The following is a 27,258-nucleotide window of genomic DNA, read 5'->3' as shown; positions in this document are numbered from 1 at the left end:
CTCCAACTCTCCTCCAGCCTTAACAGGGAACAGCCTTCTCCTGAAAAAAACTTTTCTTGTTCTCCAGATGTGTTTTATATTTAATTTCAGAACTTGAATAGGAGATGTTGAGTATTCAAATGAGGCGGAGGATGGGTGGAGTTTGTAGGATAATGTTGAAATAAAGGAAAAGTAAAACATAATCTGCACACTTGACAGTTTTCTCTTGCAAATATTTCCTGGGATGAGGCTGCTCTCATGAAACCACATTAGGGACGTCTAAATCTTCGCACTGATTCATCTGGTCAGGTGAGACATGATAGCGGACAAGAAAAAATTCTGCACATTTTGTGTTTGTGTTAAACACAAAATGTCAGCAAGTCACTTTGTACTTTTTGTATTACAGCAGGTCTTTTAAAAAGTAAAGGCAGAACCCTTTGGGGCTTTGTTTAGGTCAGCCAAAGCAATTTTTTCCTAATCTAATACACACTGCAAATGTTTTGGAACTAGCTTGCATGGCTGGTTTTCAGGGATGATAGGAAGCCCAAAGCATTCAAAAGAATTGAGGCTGGAACCAAGCTATCCAAGAATTAGAGATTTCACAGACAAGGATGAGTGGGAACAAGAAGTTCCAAGGAAATGCTACGTAATCTCATGAACATAGGAGCAAATGAAGAAAACAAAGTTTTGACTATCTGATGGGTTCCTATTAGAAAGAGCCATTGTGGTGCAGTGGAAAGATCCTGTTTCAAATCTCCAGTTGGTGACTTTGGAGGACTCATTTAATCTCAGCCCAACATATCTCAGAGGAATCCTGATGAAGGTAGTGCCAAGGTTCCTATGTAATTGACTTGAATGCCACATCCTTTACTTTTTCTGTTCTCCCATGAAACTATAACATAGATTGGGTGACAGAAAAGAGATGGGTTTTTTTCCCAGTGTTGACAATTTTGATTATTCAGGAATTCTAATTGCCATGGCTGGTAGTCATGGTGTTTGATGTATACTTGAGTTCCCGTTCTTCACCTTTTGTTCACAAGACCTGTCAGACCTGCCCCAGCCATGTCCCTAGGAAAGAAAGACCCTCGATTCCATTTGGTTGAAGTGACAGGTTCTTTTACTAAGGATTACTGGTTGCAGCAAAAGCAAGGCTAGATCTAAGTATTCCTGTGTGGAAGTTACAAGTTAAAAGCTTTCCCTTTCCCTGGCCCTCCTCCTTTGGCCAGATTGTCAGTGTCCAATAGCATCCTGGTGCAACGCTTTGAGAACCACTTTGATGTCAGGCGTGTCTTGAAGATATTTCAGATTCTTTCCCAGGCCAGGCGTCCTTGAGGAGATTGGCTCTTTTGACACCTCTAGTTCCTGACAATATATTTCCCTCCACACTTACATGCTCCTTCTTTCCTCTTGTGCATCTTTCCCCCAATTCCTCTATTTCCTCCCTCCATTTATGGCAGGCTGCCGGTGAAGATGGCAGAGTTGACAAGACCCAAAGTTCAATTGCTAACTCTTCCAAGTTCAAAAGGATAGGTTTGATAATGTGATGCAGGGGTTAGATGATGAACAAAGGATAACCACAAAATTTAAATCAACCTGTGAACTCTCACTGGATCTTTGGATCAGTTACAGTCAACCCCAGTAGTAGATTGGAGCAGGAAATTAATTCTAGAAGGAGGCTAAAATTCCTTTTGTTGAGATTGGCTGTGATAACAGAATCTTGCAACTCTGAACTTCTCCCTCCATATGCTCCATCAGGAAAGCATCTGCCTGAGCTGCTTCCAGATGTAATCTCATAATTTTGGACTTAAAAAATACCTCAGCCCCCTTTGCCTAAGCTAGGTAATGTTCCTGCATTTCTCCATCAAGGTAATTTTCCTTATTCTCTATGTTTACTGTCTCCGAGGTCAATCAACTTCATAGGGATAATACATAGAAAACTGGAAGACAGTGTTGTATACACTCCCTTGAGGTCCTGGAGGGAAGACCTAATATATATCCCCTTCCCCACCTGAAAAGAACTCTGTTCCAACTGTCAGTTGCCTTATACTAACATGTTCTAAAGCTAAGGAATTAGGCATTCTACTCCCCCTCCCCACCTAAAAAGAACTCTGTTCCAATTGCCAGTTGCCTCACATTCTGTTACCGCAGTTCAAACTGGCAGACGTTCCACTCCTTCACTCAGGAGCAGTCTGGGGCTCCTTACAGTACTTAAACTGTGGTACCTCACCAAAATGTCTAGACCTTCCACCCATGGAACTGCTTCAAGGCAGCAGGAGCAATATTCCCTTATGTGTTTCAATCACCGACCACTACTGAGCCAACACATTGAACCAGAGTGAACCGGATTTCTCCTGCATTGCCCGATCACATAGTTTCATCGCAAAGCATGGGTATCCAGCTAGTCAACATATACATCATACTTGAAAGTCGGCCTCTAAAGGCTGTTTGAAAAGGCATTTCACACTTATTTGGGATCCCTACAGTTGTCTCTTCATCCAGGAAAATATCCTGTCTTTACCCCATCCTGGATATAATTGGGCTGACATTTGTTCATCTCTAGGAAAGCTTGGCTTGGTTCCCAGCCACAGTGGTATCCTTTTCATTGCAGGTGAAGCTCACCAAGGCAGCCAAGCACCAAACGGCATGCCACAATCAGTCAGTCATTAACTGGCAGGGGGCTGGCAAGTGCCTTTCCTCCCCACAGCTCTGCGGGGAAGGCAACCTCCATTCTGGACAGGTACAGAATGTCAGCTGTTTGGCTCAGCAGGAAGTCCTTGAGTGTCTCCCCACCTCCCCCTCCCCAACAATGCAAGGTGGGTTGGCCTTGAACATGGCAGGATTCATGCACAGACTGGGGGAGTCAAAGCAGGCAGAGTCAGGGTTTGCCAAATGTCGACTGAATAAAAGAGCAACAATTGCAGTGTTAAATATAAGCCAGTGCAAAGGGCAGAGAGTACTGGATCCTTGGCCTTGGCTCACCTCTCTATGCTGCTCTCTTCCATTCTGCAAACAAGGGGACCCTAATCTCCTTTTGCCCCAGGCCTTTTGGTAAACAATAACCCTTGTGGTGTCCTCTGATAGCTCTGATGGCCCTAAAGGTCAACCAAGGGAAGCTCAGGGAAGCCCTCTTTCAAGAAAATCAATTGGTTCAACAGCTGGCAGCTCTGATAAAAGAGAACAGACTTTTGCCTTCTTGTTTTCCAGCCTCTTCTTCAACTCCCTTTTTCTGGGGCTGAGTTGAAGCAATATCTGTCCTTGAATTGGCAGAAAACTACACTGCGGTGACATTTGCTGCCCCCATGGTCAACCTCTATTCTGCCTCTGCGTGACCCGACAAAAGCGCGAACATCATAAGCGTGTCGACAAAAGCGTGGTGCTAAAACCGCGATGTCAAAAGCGCGTTGACAACAGCGCGCCGACAACAGCGCGCCGACAGAAGCGCGATTTAAGTTAAGGTAAGGTTTAGGGTTAGGTTTAGGTTTAGGGTTAGGGTTAGGTTTAGGGTTAGGTTACAGCACGCTTCTGTCGGCGCGCTGTTGTCGGCGCGCTTCAGGGCTCATTCGTCGCTCATTCGTCGCACGGTTTTGTCGGTGCGGTTTTGTCACCGCGGTTTAGTCAGGCACGCTTTTTTCGTTCGCGCATTTGTGGTGGAACCCTGCCTCTGTTCTCTCTGCTTCGAGTTATGGCAGGCAGCTGACTTCCTTCCAAAGTGACATATTGCGACATTTTTTTTTTTACACACCTGAAATAGAAGTGTCTGCAAGGTGGAGTGGGGGAATGAGGAAAGCACGCAGCCCCATCGTGCTGGAAGATTTGTGCCATTGTGCTGCTCCTTTCTTCATTTTGGTGAAAGTGTCAGATCCCGTGGAAGGCTCTGGCCTTGAGTCTGCCCTTGGATGGGGTGGCCTAAGGGACATTAACATCAGGCCACTCAAGGACAACTGAAACCTGCCTCATTCATCAGTTGGGGACAAGGTGAAGGGGCTGCAACAGAAGGAAGCTGTACTCAGGTCATCTCTGTACTGTGGAAATGTGCAAATGGAAAATGCCCCCCAAGTGTAACATCTGCTGACTCTTCTGACTGGCAGTAGGCTACTAAATTTTAGGGAAAACCCTTTTTGTAATTTTATATAAATAGAATTGTGTGAATACTCGGCACAATCAATAAATCCAACCCAAAAATCTTTTGTAAGGCAATCCAAATTCTGTGCAAAGAAAGCACTAGTGTAAATATTATGCTGCTCTGCATGTTTTTCCTCTATACCCCTATATTTTCTTCTGATTGGCTTTTATTCTGTGGTGCCTTTTATAGTGGATAGGCTAATTGCAGAGTAAAGACAGACAACTGTGAAGCAAAGAGTTAAGCCAAACACCTCCTGTTTAAAACTGCTTTTAGCTGATGCTGACAATATTGGGTTAAAATAACCAACGGGATGATTCTTTATAACATAATGAACATCACCAAGACAATTTCAAGGAAATTTACAAAGCCTTGAGGGATGAGGGAGGGAGGAAGGAAGGAAAAAATAGAGATAATGTTTACAAGTTATCTGCATCTGAATTCTGTATGTGGTCTTGCATCATTATGCATTTCTGCAGGATTGTAGAGTATAAACAATCTTTCTTAGAGGTAGAAAAAAAATGTATTTGGAATTGTGCCTGCCTGGAAGAGAGCTGGGAACAAACAAAATTGAACTAAAGTTTTCCAGGAACAGTCATTGAATTTTAAGCCAGGTGAATGAGCCAACTATTACAGAATGTACCTGATTGCAACGCAAAACACACACACAAACACACACAGCATTCAGGGCACTGTGCTGGTCTCTATTGAGGTGTGTTGACAATAGGCATCTTTATGGATGTAGTAAGCTAAAGGAATCCAGCCAATCAACATTAAGGGGAGGCATGACATTTTTATATTGAATAGATCTGTGTATACAGAGGAATATTTGGCCATGCAGTTTATTTAGCCCGAATGAATAAAGCAGAATTTTATGACCTTAAGTTCTGCAAGAGAGTTTATACAGTTTATACAGAGGAGCCAGGGTGTTGGGGGCAATATGCTGACTCTGTAAACCACTTAGAGAGGGCTGTAAAAGCAGTAAGAAGCATTATATAAGACTCATTGCTGTTGCTATTAGATTGTATCAACCAAATTATAGTTTGCAAATAATGGGATGTTCTATTTCGGTTTGTGTTGGTCAAGCAGCATCTTAAATATCGTGCCCGGAGACTTTCAGACAGATTGTGACAAACCAGAGCAGGTTTAAAGAAGGGCAGCAAGAGGATCAAATGACCAGAAATGAAGGTGTAGGAAGAGAGATCGCCTTGGAAAAGATGACTCAGCGAGGATAAGCGTTTTTCAGAAACTGATGATGTCACCTAGAAGATCAAGATCTTTCTTGGCTGAAAGACCTGGAATACAGCAGTGCATTTGAGTTGTGTATATACTGTAGGAAGGCTAATTCTGGCTGAATCTGAGGGGGGGAAAACTTTCTGACCATAAGAGCAATTTGAGAATGACAAACTAAGTGAGTGAGTAAGTGAGAATTACTCAGAGAAGTAAACATGCTTCCTTCCCGGTTCAAGCGGGGGCTGGAAGGTTTCTATCAGGGAATGTTCAATTTGGATTCATGCCCGGAGTCAGGAGTCAAGCTCAGTGGCCTAATTCTCTTCAACTCTTCCTGTCGACTGTCTTTATGAATGCAGTTTTGCTGCCTGTGTGCAAAACTGCAGCGTCGTGTGCGGCAGTCTCCCCCCGCCCACACACCCCAAAAAGGGCTGCTTTTTGCAATCAGCATGCCCGATACGTACCAACAATCACCATCCGCTTGCCAGCTCCAGTTAAATGTGGCAGAAGTGTAGCGCCACCTTGTGGCCTTGCAGAATCTTTCGGCTATCTTAAGTTGATTCAGTTGCAGGTAAATTGTGTCTTACAAAACTAAACAACGCACCAACCATGACAGATGGGAGCTCTCAGGGGTTCCACAAACCTCTCTGCTTGTAGCACTCCCAGCTCTGAAAAAAGTAAAGAAGGACGATCTATATATTCATTGCATCTGATGGCTTAATATTTATTTAATCCAGTGCTCAATATGCCACCTGTTCTCTCTCTTCCTCCTCCACTGGTTTTCTGTTGTTGTTTTGATAGGATTGTGGGACTAATTTCCAATTTTTAAACCCTCTGAACAGACTATCAGTGGAAGAAAAGATAGTCCGGTTACTACCTAATTAATTTTACCTAGTAAGCAAGAAAAATATATTGCATTTACTGGACATTTACCAGACATAAATACTCTGTTTACTGAATTACTATAAAACCCCCACAAATCAAGTTTAAAACAAAGCAGAACAGACATTCTGTGTCTTCTCTCTTTCTCTCTCACACTACCTACATTTATATCTCCATCTATCATCTTATCTTTGTCAGCCAGATAACACTTCTACTCTTTTCCTAGATAATATAAAGAGGCTGGGGAACACATTTTCCTATCTTCACAGCTCTGATTGTGAAAGTTTTATATTCTGGAAAATTTCATTTGGCAAATTCTGTCCTTATTTGAGTGACTTGCACTATGAGATTAAGCAAATTATCTGATTCCTGAGTCATACTCCTTTCTAAGAGTTTGGTTCCCTTCTCCCCAATTATTCTGTGGTGTTAGAAAATCTTATCATTCCAAGCAGTGAATCATCTGGTCCATTCTGTAACAGTTCAAGAAGAACATTTTTGGTCTATTTTCTCTTGCTTTGCTTGCATTCTGCCACAAATCTACACACAACTGACAGTCACGCAGAGCAAGCTGGCAAGATTGTACTCAGGACAGGAATATAAGATAGCTGACTCAGCCGTTTCATTTGTGTTTAAGCAAATAGTTGTTGGTTTGAATCACCACATTTTAGCCAAAATGGCTTCCAGAGCTGCTTGCGAAGTTCAGTCCTGAGGCAGTCAATGTCTCAGAGGCTTAAAATCTAAAAGACACGACAAACAAAGATAAGAAATATCATGAGAAAAGGAAAAATAGGTGGCTGTGATGCCCCAGTGACCAGATGGGATGAAAGTATTTCAGACTATGTGATGGATGGGACATTCCACCTGAGGGCACAACAAAAACCACCTCCATTTTCCTACTGCTGTATATCCTGATAGAATAGCTGCCAGTTAGGAGACAATGGAGGGTCATCTCCATGTGTGAACTCTTGGAATTATACTCTCAGCTCAACTGTAGCACACTTGACTGAGGAAAGATGCTGTGCATCTGGTATTCACAATTCATAGCCAATGGATAGCATTTGGCTTCCAAAGGCTGGGGCCCTTAGACTTCATTCCAAAATGGCTGCTGAATTTTCACTGTTAATAGGGTAAAAGGACGACATACCGTAGCATGTAAACAAGGGATGTCAAACTCGATTTCATTGAGGGCTGCATCAGGGTTGTGTTTGATCTTGGGAGCCCAGGGTGGGCATGGCCAGCTTGACATCACTTGTGTCAGGGGCACCTATAGTGGCTTGAGACCTCTGCCAGTGAAACCCCTGCTCTGCTCAGCTTCTACAGCCTCTGCAACCTTCTGCCAGCAAAAATGGAGCTAGTGAGGGCTCCCTGTGCCCCCCCCCCTGCTGAGCTCTATTTCGGCTGGCAGAGGCTCTGCAGGCCAGTCCTTCACTGTTTCCAGGGTTGCCCCATGGGCCAGATCTAAGCACCCTGTGGGCCGGATCCCGGGCCTTGAGTTTGACACCCCTGGTGTAAATGCATTGTCTGTGTTTGATTAATGAGAATTCTTATTATGGGCAATTAATTGACCAGAACTACCATAAGATGGCAGCAGAGAAATATGGAAAACTCTGGCCCTTTGCTGCCACTTAGTGGACTTCTGGAATTTTGCAGTCCAGATATGGTACAGTAAGTTCTAGTGTAGCCCCCTAGCACCGGGATGGCAAACCTATGGCACGCGTGCCATAAGTGGCATGCAGAGTCATTTATCAGGGCATGCGAGGTGTTGCCCTGTCAACTGGCCAGCGCACATGCGAACGCTGGCCAGCTGAGTTCAGCCTTTTTAAAGCCATTTTTCACCCTCCCCCAGGCTCCAGAGGCTTCAGGAGCTTCCCTGAAGCATCCAGAAAGCAAAAAACCCCGGCCCTACGAGCAAACCGAAAGTCCGTCCCCGAACTTCCGATTTGCCTGTAGGACTGTTTTTTTGCGCTCCGGAGGCTTCGGGGAAGCTCCTGAAGCCTCTGGGGGGGGAGCCTCTGGGGAGGCCGGGGGGGCTGTTTTCGCCCTCCCCAGGCTCCTATAAAGCCTCTGGAGCCTGGGGAGGGCGAAAAAAAGCATGCAAAAAATGGGGGGGGAGCACCTGTCATGTGCGGATGCACGCTGGGGGGGTGTCGTGTATTGCATTATGGATGCGGCAGTCAGGTAGCCTATGATTTGCAAAAGCCTGTCCATTCCTCCTCTTCACTATATAACTACTGTATTTTTCAGAGTATAAGACGCATCTGAGTATTTGACACAGCAAGGTTTTGAAGAGGAAAATTTTAAAAAAGGTTTTGCACTCTGCAAACCTCCCAAAAATGGGCCGTTTTTTTTTCAAAAATGGGCTCATTTTTTTTTTTAAAAAAAGGGCATGAATAGCCCTTAGGAAGCTTATAGAGTGCCACTGAGGGGGGTGGAGGGTTGGGCCAAAAATGAGTTAAAAATGGTCCGTTTTTCACAAAAACTGGCCTGTTGTTTGTCAAAAAAAGGGCATGGATAGTCTTTAGGAAGTTTATAGAGTGCCCTCCCCAGCTCCCAGGAGCTCTCTGAAAGCTTTCTAAAAGCTATGCACAGCCATTTTGGTGAAGGGCGTGGAGTTTCAAGAGGCAAAAAATGCTGCATTCAGTGTATAAGACGCACCCAGATTTTCAGCCTCTTTTCTGAGGGAAAACGGTTTGTCTTATACTCCGAAAAATAGGGTAAATCACAAAATGTTCCTTGGTATTTTTTTTTTTTTACAAGAATTAATGGTTTAAAAGACCTTGTGAGTCTTTTTCTTTGAGTTCCTGTATTGGGTGGTTTCAGTAAAACACCATGTAGGATATACAATAAAAAAAATAAAAAATAAAGAAATTGCCCCTCCCCTCCAAGAAGTGGGTGGGAGTCAGGTAAAAACCCCGTACATGGAGGCATGAAATAAGGTAACATCTGTGACTTTCTACTGTGATAGCTTACGGGAAGCTGGACCGTCAATACCATTCTGATGGTTGTCTTTGTGTGGGTGTTTCAAGCAACTAGACCCGTTTCTGTCCTCCCTTTTCATTACATTGGCTCCTTCCAAGCCATTTGCTCTTTTCCAAGTGTTCACTTGCCTTCAGATCTATCCCTTCAACCGCTAAGGCAGCTGATTCTTGGCACAGCTAGTAGTGCTAAAGGTGTCGCATCAGGGATACTCAAATACACAGCGCAGCTTATGGCTTCCAGCAGGTTCTGGCACTGACTATTATCCATCTGCATTTGATTCTTTTAGCCTCTGTTTTTCTCTTCAATACCTCCAGTGTCTTCTTCCGACACTCCTGCAGTTCACCATAAAAAACATAGCAAACTATATAATGCCTTTTTAAAAATAATTTAACTACAAGTCAGGGGTGGGTTTCTCGCCCCATTCCAACCGGTTCGGTTGGAACGGGGCCGGCGGCGTCCTCGTGCACGCGTGCAATGCACGCATGCGTACTAGCATCTGTGCGATGCTCCAGCTGCTCCTGGAGGATCGTGCAGGCGCTGTATGCGTCCTGCGCATGCATGGAAGCGCAGAACTCGTCAAAACCAGGTAAGAAACGCGGGCAGGCGGGTGGACCCTTCGGCGTTCCTGGAAGTTACTTACTTCCGGGTTCGCCGACCAACTGGTTCGCGGGGACCGCCGCGACCCGCCTGAAACCCACCCCTGCTACAAGTCCAAGAGAAGCTGATTTCTTTTTGACAAGATTTCATGTAGTCATCCACTGACTCACTAAAGGACTGCAAAGGGATTGAAGGGACTGATGCTAAAAACAAAAGTCCAATTCCACATAAATATGTACTGTATATCGAAATGAATTCATCATGATAGCATGGAAAAATTGGTAATTTTGATGCCACCATCGTCCTAAGACACTCTCAGTTCAGTTAAAAAGACTCAAGTGACCTTGTTTTGCTAGAATGCTTTCTCAATAATTTATCAATCTCTATGAAATATCGAACGGGAATAATATGGAAATTCTCTTAAAATATGCATCAGTCTGGAGGCTATGTTCATTTTAATTAGATTAATCTTTCCCCAAAGGCTTGAATTTCTCTATCTGGCATAGGTTAACATCTTAGGCAGTTGATCTGTTGATTACTTTCCTGATCCCCCTTCAGAGGTTGCACACTGAACTCTTGTCAATTGCATTTACTGTGACTAACCTTTACGAGGAATTTGAATTGTAGTCTAAATTGTGGACTGCATTGAGTAAAGCTGGAGTTTGTTGTGCTTGGATCACCTACTTCCTGGCTAATGTGTTTTGTTGTTGTAGGATAAAAGTGCCCTTTCATTTGTCTTTGGTTTCTCCTCCATATAAATAGAAACTAATGATGTAGACCAGGGGTGGGTTCTGGCAGTTGCAGAAGCAAAAAACAAGATGGTGGCGCCTATGGCGCTGCTGGGAGAACTCTTTCAGGGGCGTGGCAGGCCTGGGTCACTGCTGGTTCAAGCAACCCAGGCCGCCAAACCACTACTGGTTTGGCCAAACCGGTTCGAACCATTAAGAACCCACCACTGATATAGACTAAGAACATGCTATTCTGTGGTGTCATAATGTACAATGACAAGGTAACGGTTAAGGTTGCCCCTGTCCAGTTGTGTCTGCCTCTAGGGGGCATTGCTCATCTCCATTTCCTAGCTGAAGGAGCCAGCATTGTCCAAATATGCTTCTGTGGTCATGTGGACAGTATGACTATATGTGGAGACACATGAAAGACTATTACCTTCCCACTGAAGTGGTACCTATTTATATACTCGCATTTGCATGCTTTTGAACTGCTAGGTCCCCAGGACCTGGGGCAAGTAACAGGAGCTCAGCCTGTTACAGAGCGCTAGGGTCTTGAACCCGGACTGTTGACTTTCCAGTAGACAGTCTCAACATCTTTAACTACTAAGCCATGGCACACACACCCTCCCCCCCAAATATGAAAGATCAACCAATGTTACTAAGAGAAAACTAAACCATAATGACACACTTCTAAAATTAGGTGCAGGGTCAAAATACTTTGGAAGTTTTGGAGTTGCAGTCAATACATCTGAATGACACCAGGTTTGGAAAGATGCATGTGTTACACAGACACACACAGACACACACTCACGCACATATGCGTGCACGCACACACTAACATTTAATACCTTCTCAGAGGTCTTGTCCTCCTGTAAAGTGCAAAATTCTGACAGCTATTGGTTTAAGAAAGGATTCAGGACCCATAGATTCTCTATTTTTTTAAATATTTTTTTAAATTGATTTTATAGCATACAAAAATTCCATTTTTACTTAAACAGTGTGTTGTCTGGGTACAGATATTTTTAGGAATTAATAAGCAAAGTGTTTACAACAATATTCATTACATTGGTATTAGTTCTATAATAACCACAACAACAATAATAATGCCTGTCCATTTTAACAAGAGCCAAGGTGGCGCAGTGGTTAAATGCAGCACTGCAGGCTATTGCTAGATCAGCAGGTCAGCGGTTCAAATCTCACCGGCTCAGGGTTGACTCAGCCTTCCATCCTTCCGAGGTGGGTAAAATGAGGACCCAGATTGTTGGGGGCAATATGCTGACTCTCTGTAAACCGCTTAGAGAGGCCTGAAAGGCCTATGAAGCGGTATATAAGTCTACTGCTATTGCTATTGCTATTGCTATTAACAAACCTCCCTTATGTCATTAATCCTTTTTTTATATCCACATTTCTGTTTTTATTAGCTAACCATTGATAAAATAAGTCCCATGTCAAAAAATATTCAGTTTCTTCCTCTTCCTTAGTTGTGTTAGTCTATCCATTTCTGCACATTCTAATATTTTTTAAATCACATTTTCATCTGTAGGGATCTCTTCACTCTTCCATTGTTGTGCAAATACAATTCTAGCTGCAGTTAATACATGTAAAATCAAATATGTATTCCCCTTGTTATCCAGTAAGATGCCCAACAAAAATATTTCTGGTTTTAAATCAATATGTTGCTTTATTATTGTTTCCAACCATGTGTGTCTTTTTGTCCGATATTTTTATTGCTTTTGGGTATGCCCACTACATATGATAATATGACCCAGGTATCAGATGACATTTCCAACATTTAGCAGGCATGTCCTTAAACATCTTTGCCAACCTTGTGGGTGAAAAATGCCATCTATAAAACATTTTATAGAGATTTTTTTATATGCAGTAGACATAGTTAATTTATAATCCCTATCCCAGAATTTCTGCCATTTTTCTAACTCTATTGTATAACCAAAAATTTTAGCCCATATTATCATTGTCTCCTTTACTTGTCTATTTTTAAAGGGTTGATTATCCCCAAGTAAAAAGGTCCAATGATAAACAAATTTGACTTTCGTACTACTCAGTTTGGCAAGGTTAACATGATTGCACTTTAAAGAAAGGTAAAATTAGACATTGGAGGGTGGGGGGAGAATGAGTATATCAAATGTGGCAGCTTCCTCTGACACAGAGAAACACTAAATCAACAGGAGGGGCAAAGAGGAAGACCATCAAAGAGCAATCTATCTGTGTTGGAAAATCAAAGCGGTAATTATGTGGCTGGGTTCCAAATAATTCCATCCATTGATTCTCTTAAGACAAACTGGGACAATCACGGCTTCCCCAGAGCAGACAAGGGTGGCATTTGCAAATGAGGTTTGTGTTGTTTTGAAGTATTGGAGAATTTTAAGTGGTACGACGGGTTTCTTAACTCATGCAAAAACTTGAAGCACATACAGGTAGTCCTTGGCTTACCACTATAATGGAGTCTCGAATTTCTGTCGATGGTTATAACTTGTAAGTCAAAGGTCACTCATGCGACCTTCGCAATTCTACAACATTTTTTGTAGCAATTGTTAAGTGAATCAATTCTTTCCTATGGGTATTTTGTGCTGGAAACCGTCTGAAAAGGCCAATTTCCAGCAAAAACATCCTTCTCATAAATTGCTTCACGTGGCTCCAGAATGCAGCAATCAGCGGCGAAGGTGAGCCGATTGCCAAGTATCTGAAATTCGGTCATATGACACGTGTGTGTGTGTGTGCATGTGTGTGTGCGCACGCACATGAGCCTCCACCGGAGGCTCCAGTGTTGTAAGTAGCTTTTGGTCTCTTGTAATTTTGAGTGGCTCCTAAGAGACCAGTTGTTAAGGGAGGACTATCTGTATAGCAAAAGTGACGCAGTGGCTCACTGACTAAGATGCTGAGTTTGTTGATCAGAAAGGATGGCAGTTCAGTGGTTTGAATTCCTAGCGCTGCATAATGGAGTGAGCTCCTGTTACTTGTTCCAGCTTCTGCCAACCCAGCAGTTTGAAAGCACATAAACATGCAAATAGAAAAATAGGAACCACCTTTGGTGGGAAGGTAACAGCATTCTGTACGCCTTTGGTGTTTAGTCATGCCGGCCACATGACCGCGGACCACTGGCTCTTTGGCTTAGAAACGGAGATGAGCACTGCCCCCTAGAATCGGGAACGACTAGCACATATGTGCAAGGGGAACCTTTATCTTTACTTTATCTGTATAGCATCACATTAAAAGTAATGACTCCGCCAAAATGGACCATTCCTCCCCCCCCCCCCCCCCACCAAGTTGGGGAAAATAGGTCAAAAGACAAATTTGGTGCCTTAATTATTTAGGCTTAAAGCAGCAATCTTTCGTCTTAACACCCACAACACAAAAACTCCATCCCTGTTATCTCTGATGAAATCAAAATGCCTTTGGCCGCACTATTTTCACCCTCAAATAGGGCCCAAAGGGAAAGTGCATTCATTTTAATAGACAGTTTCTTAATCTTGTGCTTTTAAAGAGTGCTGACCAATCTTTTCGAACCTCAAGCCTGAAGCTATTCTGGGATTATAAATCCAAGAAGTTATTTACGTGTTTATTTTTCACATTTTTAAACCACCCACCGCTCACAGAGAATGATAAGCTACTAACAATGTAGACTGAGAATTCTGCAAATTATATGCTCTACACTCAACAAAACTGGCTGGCAAATCGTATCGATAAGACAGCTGTAGAAAAATAATCATTTAGGCCAATGTTTCTCAATCTCAGTAACTTTAACGTATTAAAAATAAGAGAAAAATCCTCCACCTTATTGTCATTCGGGAAGGAGAAATATCCACCAGAAAATTCTGGACTCACTGTATAGATCAGCGGTTCCCAACCTGTGGTCCATGGACCCCTGGGGCGGGGGGGGGACGACAACACAATGTCATAGGGTCATGATGGCGAACCTATGGCACGCATGCCACAGGTGGCACGCGGTGCCATATCTGCCGGCACATGATCCATCTGCTCCAGTGCACATGCACGCCCCAGCCAGCTGATTTTCAGCCTTCAGGAAAGCCTCCGGAGTCTGGGGAGGATGAAAAACAGGTTCCATTTCCAGCTTCTGGAGGGCCTCCGGAGGGCTGGGAGAGGCCATTTTTCACCCTGCCCAGGCTCCAGAGGCTTTCCTGAAAAAATCGGCCTCCCACAGACCCTCCCGCCCAAGGAAATACCAAGCTCAGCTTGGAGGCGAACAGTGCTGCGCATGTGTGGGGCAGCATGTGGGGATTGTGCATGCATGTGCATGTGGGGGCATGCTTTGCATTATGGGTGCCAGCCCTTGCACATGCGCCCTTGTATTTTTGGCATCCAACAATGAAAAGGTTAGCCATCACTGTCATAGGGAGTCTGTGAAGGCTTGAACAAATGTTCAGATTTAAATCTTGAGTTAAGTCTTGGTGGCCCATGGCCAATGGTCCGTGGCCACATAAGGTATTTAAAGGGAGGGGGGGTCTGTGTGAAGAAAAGATTGAGAACCACTAGTACACATGATTAGTAAATCCATGGAGGTCTTTGTCTTTTTAAAAATAGGCTAAGTATGGTCCTCAGCTTCTGAAAGTCTGCCAATAACTGATTTAGGAAGGCAATGGGACTCTACCAAGATATCATATGATCTTCACCATCATGGTTTATCTATCAACCTTATAGCCATCTTGTCTTGGTTATGGACTGAGGTTCCCCTTTATTTTTGTTTTTTTCAAGCCAAACTCTTTGTTTCTTCTAATTTCAGTACCGCTTTCTCTCTCAAACAGATATATCTGGGTAGAGGAAGAAGGGAGCTTCAGGAATGCTGCTTCTACTTGTGGCCTCATAGAAAGCTGTTTTTGGTTTTCTTGAGGCCCAGCATTTCTGAGGCAATTAATTCCTTGCTATTGCTGAATTTAGTTTCTAGAAAGCATGAATACTGTTGCTCTTTCTGCTTAAATGGAAAAGGACCAGTCTTTTATATTAGAGAATGCACAATAATTTGCCCTTCCCCTCCCAAAGCTGGAATGTCTTAAACTGAAAGGGAAGAGATATATTAAGAAACTTAGGGAGTTTATTGCAATTTTTAGAATGGCTGGGAAATAAACAGTGTTCCCAAGGGACAGTATGGTAGATCTTTTTTTTTAAAGTGTGAAACAATAGGCTGCAGAAATAAATATCTTCCTGAGCAAATTGGGTTATTTTAAGTTTTCTTTAAAAACAGAACAGCAGAATTGAATGACCCTTTAATAGCCCCAAAGCTCTCATTCTTGATTTGAACAGATTACTTTATAAAGAAAGCTGCAAACATAATCCCCTCACCCTGCCTTTCTTTAAGCTCCTGATCACTATATGGGGAGTCTCTCTTGATTATAATTGTCTGGAATTGTATAAAGCTTCCTGCTTGAGCAGGGGGTTGGACTAGAAGACCTCGAAGGGCCCTTCTGTGGGAAAGAGACTCACCAGTCAGAAATTTCACAGAGTCATGAAGTGAAGCAGCAAGCAGTTTATTGCATGTAAAATATGTTCTTGCAAGAGTGCGTGGCCAGCAATTGAGGCACACAGAGGAATACATTTCTCCAGCTTTTTATTCCCTCCACCAGAACCACAAATCCCTCCCTGCAGCCCCCTTTGACAAAGACCACAGAGCTGCAATCTTCCTGGAATGCCTGTTTCTCCATGAATTTTCCCATACTTAATCTATTTCCCCACATTTGCCCAGTTCCCCTTTTTCCAAACTACCCTTTGTCCTTTTTTATTTCATAACCTATATTTCTTGTTTTGTTACAATCATTGCAGCATAAGCATAATAAATTGAGGCAAATTGTTAATTAATTTCCCCACTATATACTACTAGACTATGTGGTTAAAACTGTTAACTAATCTGCTTGCCCAAGCTGACTCATTTCTCGAAATAGCAGACCCTACCTGTTTTCCAGTCTTGACCTTTTTACCTTTAATGTCCCAGTGTCCTACTGAACTTTTAAACCCACATCTCTCAAAAATTGCTTTATTTGCAAAAACACTATGTCAGTTTCTTACCCTTCCAAATGTGTTATTCTGCTATTGCTACTCTGTGAGGTGAGTTAAACTAAAGAGAAAGGTTCAGTTGTATCTTCTATCATTTTTTAAACAATTTCTTTTTAACAATCATATTGGTGATGAGAACAATTTTGTTGAATATGTGCTGGATGATACGTACCTTTTGCATCTTGGAGCGAAGGGAGTGGACGCGACAAGAGGTGTAGCAAAACAGTAGCCTTTATTCAAAGCATAGTAACTACGATTCAACGTGGCGTGGTTCGCGCCAAACATTTATACCCCCAAGTTTAAACAATAAGCCAATAGGGCGTCGAGTAGCTCAACCAATCGGAGATAGGCTTAAACCGGCTCCGCCCAAGAACCAATCAGAAAGGGAGGCCTTACTTCCCGCGCTAGTATTCAACACCCCTCCCCCCTAGTCAAGGTACCCTTAGGAAGGGCAAACATAGTCTTGTAGATAGGTGGGACGGTGACGCTCTCGTCCCGACCTTCGTAATTCCCCGGCGGGTTTCGTCGGGGGGGAAACCGCCGGCGGAGGCGTGTCCGTAACGGGGCGGTGAGTCTGCGGCGCGGCCCCAAGAGATGATGCTGGCCCGGGGCCCCGTGCCCAGTGTCCGTTTGTCCAAGATGGTTTCTCCGTGGCAACAGGAGTGTCCGACAATGGCCCCCTGCAATCTGGTTGGGATGTAGATTCAGAGTCTCGATAAGGGCTTCGCGGAAAGGAATAGCCGGATGAGGCACGTCTGTCCGAGAAGTCGGCTTGTCCCCCGTTCCCCGAATGGAGACAGTCCGTTGGGGAAAAGGTCATCAAGGGTAGCTCACGCTGAGAGCGAGTGTCTGAGAGGCTCGGGCCGTCTGCCTCCGCGGGGAGGCGTCGCCTTAACTGGTCCAGGTGGCGCCTCCATTGTGTTCCGTCGGCCAGACCGGCCCTGAAGGAACAGGGGCCAGTCAGAGCTGTGATGGTTGCGGGAACCCACCGTGGATCCCCGGAAAAGGAACGGGCCCATACGGGATCCCCTAACTTAAACGTATGGGAAGGAAGGGCCCCTAGGTTGCTCGGCAGATCCCCTGCGTAAAGTGGATGTAGCCTATCTAGGGGGGTTCGCAATCTCCTTCCCATCAAGAGCTCCGCAGGACTTTTATTAGTCGTTGGGCAGGGTGTAGAGTGCTGGCTCAAGAGATACGCCGCCACTCTTTCCTGCCAGTCGCCCTGGTCCATGCGGCCCAAGGCTTCTTTGGCTGAGCGAACTGCGCGCTCCGCCCGGCCGTTACTAGCTGGATGATAAGGGGCTGTGGCTGCGTGTCTGATTCCTTGTTCGGCCAGGAATTCTTGGAACGTGATGGAGGTAAACTGGGGCCCATTATCTGAGACTATCACATCCGGTAGCCCATGTGTGGCGAACATCTTACGAAGGGCCCTCACTGTACTCTCTGCTGTAGTAGAGGTCATGATTACCAGCTCCACCCACTTGGAGTAAGCATCGACTACTATCATAAAAGTTCGGCCGTGGAAGGGGCCAGCGAAGTCAATGTGTAAACGGGACCATGGGCCTCTAGGAATTTCCCACTCCCGGGGGGCGGCTGTGGGAGGATTCGGCCTAGAGTTTTGACATATCCTGCATCGACCTACATAATCTGCAATTTCCGAATATAGCAAGGGCCACCATACATAGCTGCGGGCTAAAGCTTTCATTCGCGCTATGCCTGGATGGTTTTTATGAAGTGCAGGCAGGATTCGTGCCCGCAGGGCTGTGGGGATCACTACCCTATCCCCCCAGACAAGACAACCCCCATGAAGGGCAAGTTCGGCTTGTCGTGCTTTAAACGGTCGGAATCCTTCCGCTACCTTTTCCGCGGGCCAACCCCTCAAAACCCATGAAGCTACTTTGGATAAGACCGGGTCAGCCTTTGTACAGGCTGCGACATCCGCAGCAGAGACGGGGAGGTCAGATTCAGCAATGGACAAAATAGAAAGAGAAGGCACGTGGGCTGTGTCCGTCTGTGGCAAGGGGCAACGGCTCAAGGCGTCTGCGTGCCCTAACTGCTTACCCGGACGGTATAACAGCGTATACGAATACGCCGTTAAAAACTCAGTCCAGCGTGTCATGCGGGGAGACAAAATGGGGGGAGTTGGCTTGTCGCCTGCTAGTAGCCCCAGGAGCGGCTTGTGATCCGTGACAAGGGTGAAATTCCTACCATAAAGGTAGTCATGGAATCGCTTAACGCCGGACACTGCAGCCAGGGCTTCTTTATCGATTTGGCTGTAGTTCCGCTCTGTTGAAGAAAGTGTCCGGGAGTAGAAAGCTATGGGGGCCTCTGAGCCATTCGGAAGGGCATGGCTCAGGACCGCCCCTATACCATAGGGAGAGGCGTCGCATGTCAAGACTAGGGGCATCTTATCGCTATATTGAATTAAGACTGCCGATGAAGTTAAAATATCTTTTATAGCCGCGAACGCGTGCGCTTCACGGCTACCCCATCTCCAGGCCGCTGACCGGTCAAGCAGTCGATGTAGCGGTTCAGCTAGCGAGGCCTTGTGGGGAATAAAAGGGGCATAAAAGTTTAACAGCCCCAGGAACGCCTGCAATTCCGCCCTAGAGGTGGGTGCAGGTGCGTTTTTAATGGCGGCAACCTTGGAGGGAGTGGGGTGGATGCCTTGTGCATCGATGAGAAATCCCAAAAATTCTACTTGGGGAACAGCAATTTCGCATTTGCTGCGCTTTAGTTTCAGTCCTGCCTCCCTAAAACGTGTAAGAACCTCCCGCAGTATTTTCAGGAGTTCCGAGTGGTTAGGGGCTGCGACCAGGACGTCGTCAAAATAAGGAACGACGCCGGGGAGCCCGTGGAGCAGCCGCTCCATAAGGCTCTGAAATATCCCCGGGGCAACTGAAACGCCGAATTGGAGACGGCGGCAACGGAAAGCCCCGCGATGGGTGACGATGGTCTGGGCTGTAGCCGCGTCATCGTCTACGGGGAGCTGCTGGTAGGCCTGTGCCATATCTAGCTTGGCGAAAATACGGCCTTGCCCTAAGGAGTGGAGTAGATGTTGCACTACGGGAACGGGATATGGATTTGCCTGCAGGGCCAAATTGATGGTCGACTTATAGTCGGCACATATTCTCACCGATCCGTCGGGTTTGACCGGGAGCACTATGGGAGTTTCCCAACGGGCATGATCTACGGGCTCGATTACCCCCTGCTCTATAAGCTTATCAAGTTCCGCATCTACCTTTGCTCTCAATGCAAGGGGGACCCTGCGTGCCTTCAGCCTAATGGGCGCGACCTGGGGATCGAGGCAAAGGGAAATGGGGGTGCCCTTATAACAGCCCAATCTCCCATCGAACACATCTGCAAACTCATCTAACACACTATCTACGGTGCGGGGGACTACCCTGTGCACCCCTTCTATGGTGAGACCCAAAGCGGTGAACCAATCCAACCCAAGAAGAGCGGGCAGGTCATTCCTAACAATTAAAACTGGGAGTTTCCCTTTAAAATCTCCGTATTCCACCCGGATGTGGAATATTCCTGCCGTGGGAATCCCATTTCCCTGGTAATCCAGAAGGGAAACCCCAGCGGGGCGCAATTTACTCTGGGGAACCCTAGGGCAAAGGCGGGAAAACAAAGTCCAAGATAGAAGGGAACGGGAAGACCCAGAGTCCACCTCCATTCGGCAAGGCTGACCTTCGAGACGGACGACGGTGCTAATTTTGCGATGGCCGGCGGGAACGTGAGAAGCCTGGTAGACCACGCAGTCGGCGCTGGAGAGCTGGTGGGTTGAATAGCAGTCCTCAGCTCGCCTCGCAGAACGTGGTTGTTGGCGGCCTTTCAGTGCCTGGCGCTGGTCGCTGGGCTGCATAAACGATGGGGCTGGCACGAGAGCCCGGCAGACCCTGGCGAGGTGTCCTTCTCCTCGGCAACGGCGGCAGACGGCAGAACGAAACGGGCAGGATGCGCGGCTATGGCGACCGCCGCATCCGCGGCAAGGAGCGTTTGAGACTGGCTGAGCGGACGTCGATGGTTGCTGGTGTGGCCTCCGCTTTGGTTGCGTCCTCATTTGTCCGACGATTTCCTCCTCCTCATCTTCCGAAGGAGAGGGGTCGTCGACGAGGTTCGTCTGGGTGGAAGGCGCTGCAGCGGTTTGCGCGGGGGTTTTCAGCTGGAGGCGTTCGATGTCGGCCGTGGATTGTTCAGAGAGCTCTGCTGCTCGTGCGGTCTCCACGGCTTGCACCAAGGTAATTTTGTGGTTCCGGAGCATACGGCTGCGCAATTGCACGTCGCGGACCCCGCATACAAACTGCTCCACGAGGTTCTCCTCCAGGTCTGCAAAATCGCACTGAGCGGCCACTGTGCGCAAAGCCTCTAGAAACTGGCTGATGGATTCGTTGGGCTTCTGCACTCGGCGGCGAAAAGTAAAACGACGTGCGATCAGAGAAGGTGAGGGGGCGTAATGGTCCCTCAGCCTGGACATCAGCTCGTCCCACCCAAGTTTGTAAGCTGGCCTCGGGGCGGCCAGAGCTCTCGCAGAGGCAAACATGGAAGGCTCACAGCAGGACAAGAAGAAACTGCATTTCTCCTCGTCGGTCTGTGCCCGGTTCTTCGATGCGATTAGGTAACACTCAAAACGCTCCATGAAACCGTCCCATGATTCTCCGGCAGACCCAAACGGCGCGAAGGGAGGAAGCGATGATGCCATTATGGTATGAAGCCAGAGAGGGAAGAAAGGCGGCAAAGAAAATTTTGCATTCGCTGCCGGAATTCTCAGCTTGAGGAGCAGATTCGTGCTACTTCAGACGCGGTGGCAAGCTGGCTTGTTCTCCTCCGTGGTCGCGGGAATCTTATCCCACCTTCGTCGCCAGTTTTGCATCTTGGAGCGAAGGGAGTGGACGCGACAAGAGGTGTAGCAAAACAGTAGCCTTTATTCAAAGCATAGTAACTACGATTCAACGTGGCGTGGTTCGCGCCAAACATTTATACCCCCAAGTTTAAACAATAAGCCAATAGGGCGTCGAGTAGCTCAACCAATCGGAGATAGGCTTAAACCGGCTCCGCCCAAGAACCAATCAGAAAGGGAGGCCTTACTTCCCGCGCTAGTATTCAACACCACCTTCATATGATCATATTTCCCCATTACTAGTAGACTTCAGAAGACTGAAACTCTTTAACGTGCATCTAAGTTGTTGATTAATAAGAAGGGTTTTTTAAATCATTAGGTTTGTGCTTTGTTTGGTGAATAATTATCTTTTTAGCTGAAGTCTTGGCTTTTGAACAGACTCCAAATTGTATGATGTCTTATTTCCTGGTTCAAATGTTTGTGGGGAACATGGTTTGGTTTTTCAACTTCCTATAAATTACTGGTTTTCCGCAGCCCTCAGTTGGTTATTGGCTTGTTCAATGAGTAGCATAGACAGCATGAAGTGCAACTGATATTTTAGAAGATGAGCTATCTGAAAGAATGCTGAATTATACACCTGATTCTTGACTACCATGGCAGGTAAGGGCATCTTCAGGAGAAAAGGAAGAAGAAATGATGATGTTTCACAAAAATGTTTAATGTAGTCTCTGGGACACAAGAATGTAATTGTGCCATTTTCAGGATGATGACATCATGTTAGAGTCACTTTAGTTTACTACAGAATCTGCTGATGACAAGGTAGCTGTAGCTGCAACCCTAGGCATCTCTTTTTAAAAGGATCAGATAGTGTTGACATCAAACATCTAACTCGAGACCCTAGAAAAACACCAAACAGGTGTTATGAGGTTAAGTGCATAGACAACTGTGGGATGGGCAGCAAGAACAAAATGTCAATCATGTGTTGCAACGGTGCAGTGCAAACTCTACCTTTTTTTGTCCTTGCTTGCATGTAATGTTGTGATGTATGTAGAAAGAATGTATCTGTCACTGTGACATCACAACACCTGTCTTACCTTTCTAGCATTACTGTGCTTAGGAATCGTTGTCTCTGCTTAAGTAGACACACAAATGTGATTCTGGGCAGATCAATCAATTTTTAAAAAATATAATTTTGTATTAAAATGTTTTAAAAGAAGATAGCTACTAAAGCAAACTAATGCAAAGTAAAGAAGAAAAGAGGAAATGAAAAAAGGAAAAGAAAGCAGAAAATGCAAAAAAAGAAGAAAAAAGTTAAAGAAAAATATAAAAGAAAGAAAGAAAGATATGAAAATGCAAAGCAGTATCTTCTGATATTCTTCACAGCACCTGTAAGTACTATATTTTAATCCCTCCTTCTAAAGTTGCATAATAATCTTCTTTCTACAGTCTATCCTGTCAAATAAAAACATAAATCACAGATTCATTTTCCCCTATTTTATACAAAAAGTCCATAAGGCATTTCTAGTCAGCAATAAATGTAAACAGTGTTTTTTTTTAATCAAAAAAGTTTATGTATGCATCTCATCCCTACCTGATAATGTCAACAATCATTCTTTCATAGTAGGTAGTATAGAAACATTTCAATATAACGTTCCATGTGCATATAATAATACAATTGCAGTAATCATGTATTGAAATATTCTTCCATGGATTTTTTCCAATTATTTATCCAACAATCCTAAAAAAAAATCTGGTTTCAATTGAATATTAATCCTTAAAACACATTGTATCAAAATATATATTTGAATCAATCTTTTTTAGCTTTTGTACATAGCCACCAAGCATGATAAAAATGTCCCTTCATGTTCACATTTCCAGCATACATTTGAAGTGCCTTGAAAGTCTGGTCTAATTAATTTTCTTATTTTCAAAGGCAGTTTTGTCAGGGAAAAAAAAATGTATTTTTTTTTAATCACTGCCCACTTTGCTCCATTTAAAAGTTTCTTGGATTCCAACCTTGTTAAGCTTTTCGTTTTTAAATTAAAATCCTTTAAAGCAGCATTCTTTTGCCTCTTCTTAATTTCAGAAAGAAGGCATTCATTAAGAGTTTTTGCCCCTTACTGCTGTTAGAAATATCTCTTTTAGATTATAAAGTAATTATAGGTAGTCCTCATTTAATAACCATTATTGGGACCAGAGTCCTAGTCATTAAGCAAAATGCTTGTTAGTGAGACTCCCAAAGGACTGCTTCACTCAATGACCATGAACCAGCACTCCCTGCTGCAGTCGTTAAATGATCTTGTGGCTTGTTAGGTAAACAGAGTTCCTCTCTGTGCCTCTGGAGGGATTTCGGACTTGAATTTCAGCTGCCAAGGTACAAGGAGACAAGGAGGTAGGAGTCTTTTTCTCCCCACCTCTGCTGAATTCTTTGTAATCCCCCAGTTTCTAAGCCCATGATGGTGAACCTATGGCATGCATGCCCGAAGTGGCATGCGGAGCCATGTCATCTGGCACATGTGGCATTGCCCGTTTCTCTTCTGGGTTTCTAGTGTGCATGCACTTGACAATCAGCTGGCCTTCATGTGGGTGGCAGTGCTGGAAACTGGAGGAACTGGTCTTCCATTTTCCAGCATGATCATCACACCCATATGCACCAGTAACTAGAAGATTACCTGGCTGGCACACATGTGTGCCACAGAAACCAGAAGTTCATTTTCTGGTGCACACCTTCTCTCCCAGGTTGTGGGCCAGGCGAGTGTGTGTGCATGCTCCTTTTTCAGCACTCGGTGCTGAAAAGGTTTGCCATCACTGTCCTAAGCTGATCAACTCATGACTGTCCACAAGAAATTCAATTCTGGGGATCTCCTCATGAGGAACAACTCTTCCAGAGTACAAACAGACAATCCCAAATATGTTTCCTAATCTCCAGAGAGATGTCCATCAGCCAGAATCTGGCTCCTGGTCAACAGTTCTGCCACAGTGCTGTGGTGCTTGTGGAGCTGTCCACAGGAACATCTGGCCCTCCATCAATACTCACTTGGAAGTCCAAGGAGACCAATGTATAAATAATGCTTATTAAATGTGGTGAGGCATTCTCCCAGTTATATAAATGTATCTGGAATATGTAAACTTTCGGCAAGTATTGATATTGATGAGGTCTTGACATTGTTGAAGGTTTTAACATCTGCGCTGCAAAAATCTGGACAACTACTAAGTGGCAGCTAAGAATTTACAGTTTTTGATTATTGTATCTCTATGTTATATGTACAGGTTCTTTGGATCTTTTCACTAAACAGTGGTAAAGTTAGTTAGTTTATGCTCCCCTCCCCAGCATTTATTGAATTGATCCTATCCATTCAATGCCCATCCCTCTATTTTGGATTTTTTTGGAGACGGATACAGTCTACCATGTGCTCTTCCATCTCATTTTATGAACACAAAGATATAATTGCATTTGTTTCTTTGTTTCATGCAGGGATGTGCAGTCAGGGGAGGCAGGGGAGGCAGGGCCTCACCACTGTCATCATGAAAAGAAAAACAAATGTAAAAGGAAAAAGGCTAAGGTAGTTGCTGACAGAGTCACAGTGGATGACTGTGCTTAACTGCAGGGGGAGGCAAGAGAACCACGAGCCTCCTTTACTCTAGCTTTATGATCACTTGAGCAGAGTTAAGCAAGGGTTAAAAGGTGAAAAATTCCTTATGCAAAGGAGGCATGTAGTTCTCTCGCCTCCAGTAGAGGGCATTTTTAGAGGCTTTTTAGAGTTCTCTGGGAGCAACTAGCTCAGTCTGACCTCAGAGCTCTTCCCTTTCTCCTTTCACATTTTTTTTCTTTTCATGAGGGTAGGCAAGAGCAGAGTTGAAATCCTCTCTGAAACAGCTGGAAAAGGTGCGTGTGTGTGTGGGGAGGGGGGAGGAATTCAAAAAGTTTGATTGCATGCAGAGCCATGTTGCCTTTACACACACACACACACACACACACACACACACACAGCTGGATAAAAGTATATAAGCCCAGTTTCACTGATTACAAGTTTGAAAAGGCAATGTGGCTTCACCTGCAATCAAAGGCTCCGATCGGAAGGCAGCAGGGGAAAGGAGGGGGGTATGGCAGAGGAGCTGCTTTCAAGCCATTGGAAAATATATCCAATCCAACTTCTGTGATTGTGTTTGAGAGTGAGTGAGTGAGAGAGGGATCCAACTTCTCTGTGTGCGTGTGTCTGTTTGAGAGAGGGGAGAGTGAGGGAGAGAGGGAGGAAGGAGGGGGAGGGAGAAGAAAAAGAATGAAGGAAAACTTATTTTGCAAGGGGGAAAAATGCTGTCACTTTAAATCGGAACTGAACATGCCTGGCTGTGGAATTCTGGGTGTTGAAGTCCACAAGTCTAAAAAAATTGCTGCCTCACCAGCCATAAAGCTCACCGCATGTCACTGGTTTCATGGAGATGCTCCTTGGGTGCATACTTGCTTGTGTGTGCACCCCCTCTCCCACAAGTGCCTCAATCTAAGTATGACTTAGTCTAGATGTAACTCCATTCATGTTAAACCTTTAAAATTGACAAAATGCTTAACTTGTCTTTGGCAGCAAACGTCGTGTACGCTTGCTGTAGAGAAGGTGACAGTTTCAAAATGAATATAAAGTTTTCCATGTTAATTTTTAATTCATTGAAAACTTTACAAAAATTAAAAGAAAAATCTAAAGAAAAAGATAGAAAAGAAAATGAAGAAGGAAGAAAAAAGGTGCAAGGAAAAAAAACTACAGTTAAGAAATATTGATTTTCTACCTTCTTTTTAACAGATATTGACAAATCCAAACTTTCTCCTTCCTCTTAAATCACCCAAAAAAGCTCTTCCATATTAAATTCTAATCTTTTTCAATCCTTAGAGCCATAAATCATAATTTCATATTTCTTCCTTTAGTAAGTGGTCCATAAAAAGCTTCTAATCTTTGAATAAAGTTTTCTATGCTTATTTTTAAGGGAAAAATAGTGGCTGAGTGGCTAAGATGCTGAGTTGTTAAGATGCTGAGCTTATTAATCAGAAAGGTCTGCAGTTTGGCAGTTTGAATCCCTAACGCCACGTAATGGAGTGAGCTCCTGTTACTTGTCCCAGCTTCTGCCAACCTAGTAATTCGAAAGCACATAAAAATGCAAGTAGAAAAACAGGGACCACCTTTGGTGGGAAGGTAACAGTACTTTGTGAGCCTTCGGCATTTAGTCATGCAGGCCACATGACCACAGCGATGTCTTTGGACAGTGCTGGCTCTTCAGCTTTGAAACGGAGATGAGCACCACCCCCTAGAGTCGGAAACAACTAGCACATATGTGCGAGGGGAACCTTTACCTTTACCTATGCTTATTTTTACATTGAGTATGGTCAGTGGATTACACCTTATGAAGTTTCCCTATTTTTTCTCCTTCAACATGTTCATTTTAAGTATGTGTACATACTTAAATAGACCCACAGAGCCTTATAATTGTCTCCTTGTATCCACTATCTCCATCAAGACGGAGGGCTCTTCCCTCTGTTTAGGACTTGGCTCTGGATCTCAAGTGAATGGGAGAGTTCAGATTTGCATGATATATTCACTTTGCAAATCTTTGGGGTTCTCTGTTTTTGCATTGCTAAGAAAGGAGAGCTCTCATTTGGATATTATTATTATTATATTATTTCTTGCCCCATCAGCCAGATGTTCAGACCGGATTTGGTGTTTTGTCTGCCTATTGACTCCTTACCAAAGATCTGGGATAGGCTGATATTGATGATGGTGATTGGATTGGATAACAGGAGCTTGAACAGAGGGTTGGACTCGAAGACCTGTAAGGTCCCTTCCAACATTCTGTTATCAGACAATCAATCCTACACAATAATGGAGTAA

The sequence above is a fragment of the Thamnophis elegans genome, chromosome 2, assembly GCF_009769535.1.
Source record: "Thamnophis elegans isolate rThaEle1 chromosome 2, rThaEle1.pri, whole genome shotgun sequence".
Classification (NCBI taxonomy): domain Eukaryota; kingdom Metazoa; phylum Chordata; class Lepidosauria; order Squamata; family Colubridae; genus Thamnophis; species Thamnophis elegans.
Note: the sequence above shows the minus strand (reverse complement) of the source record.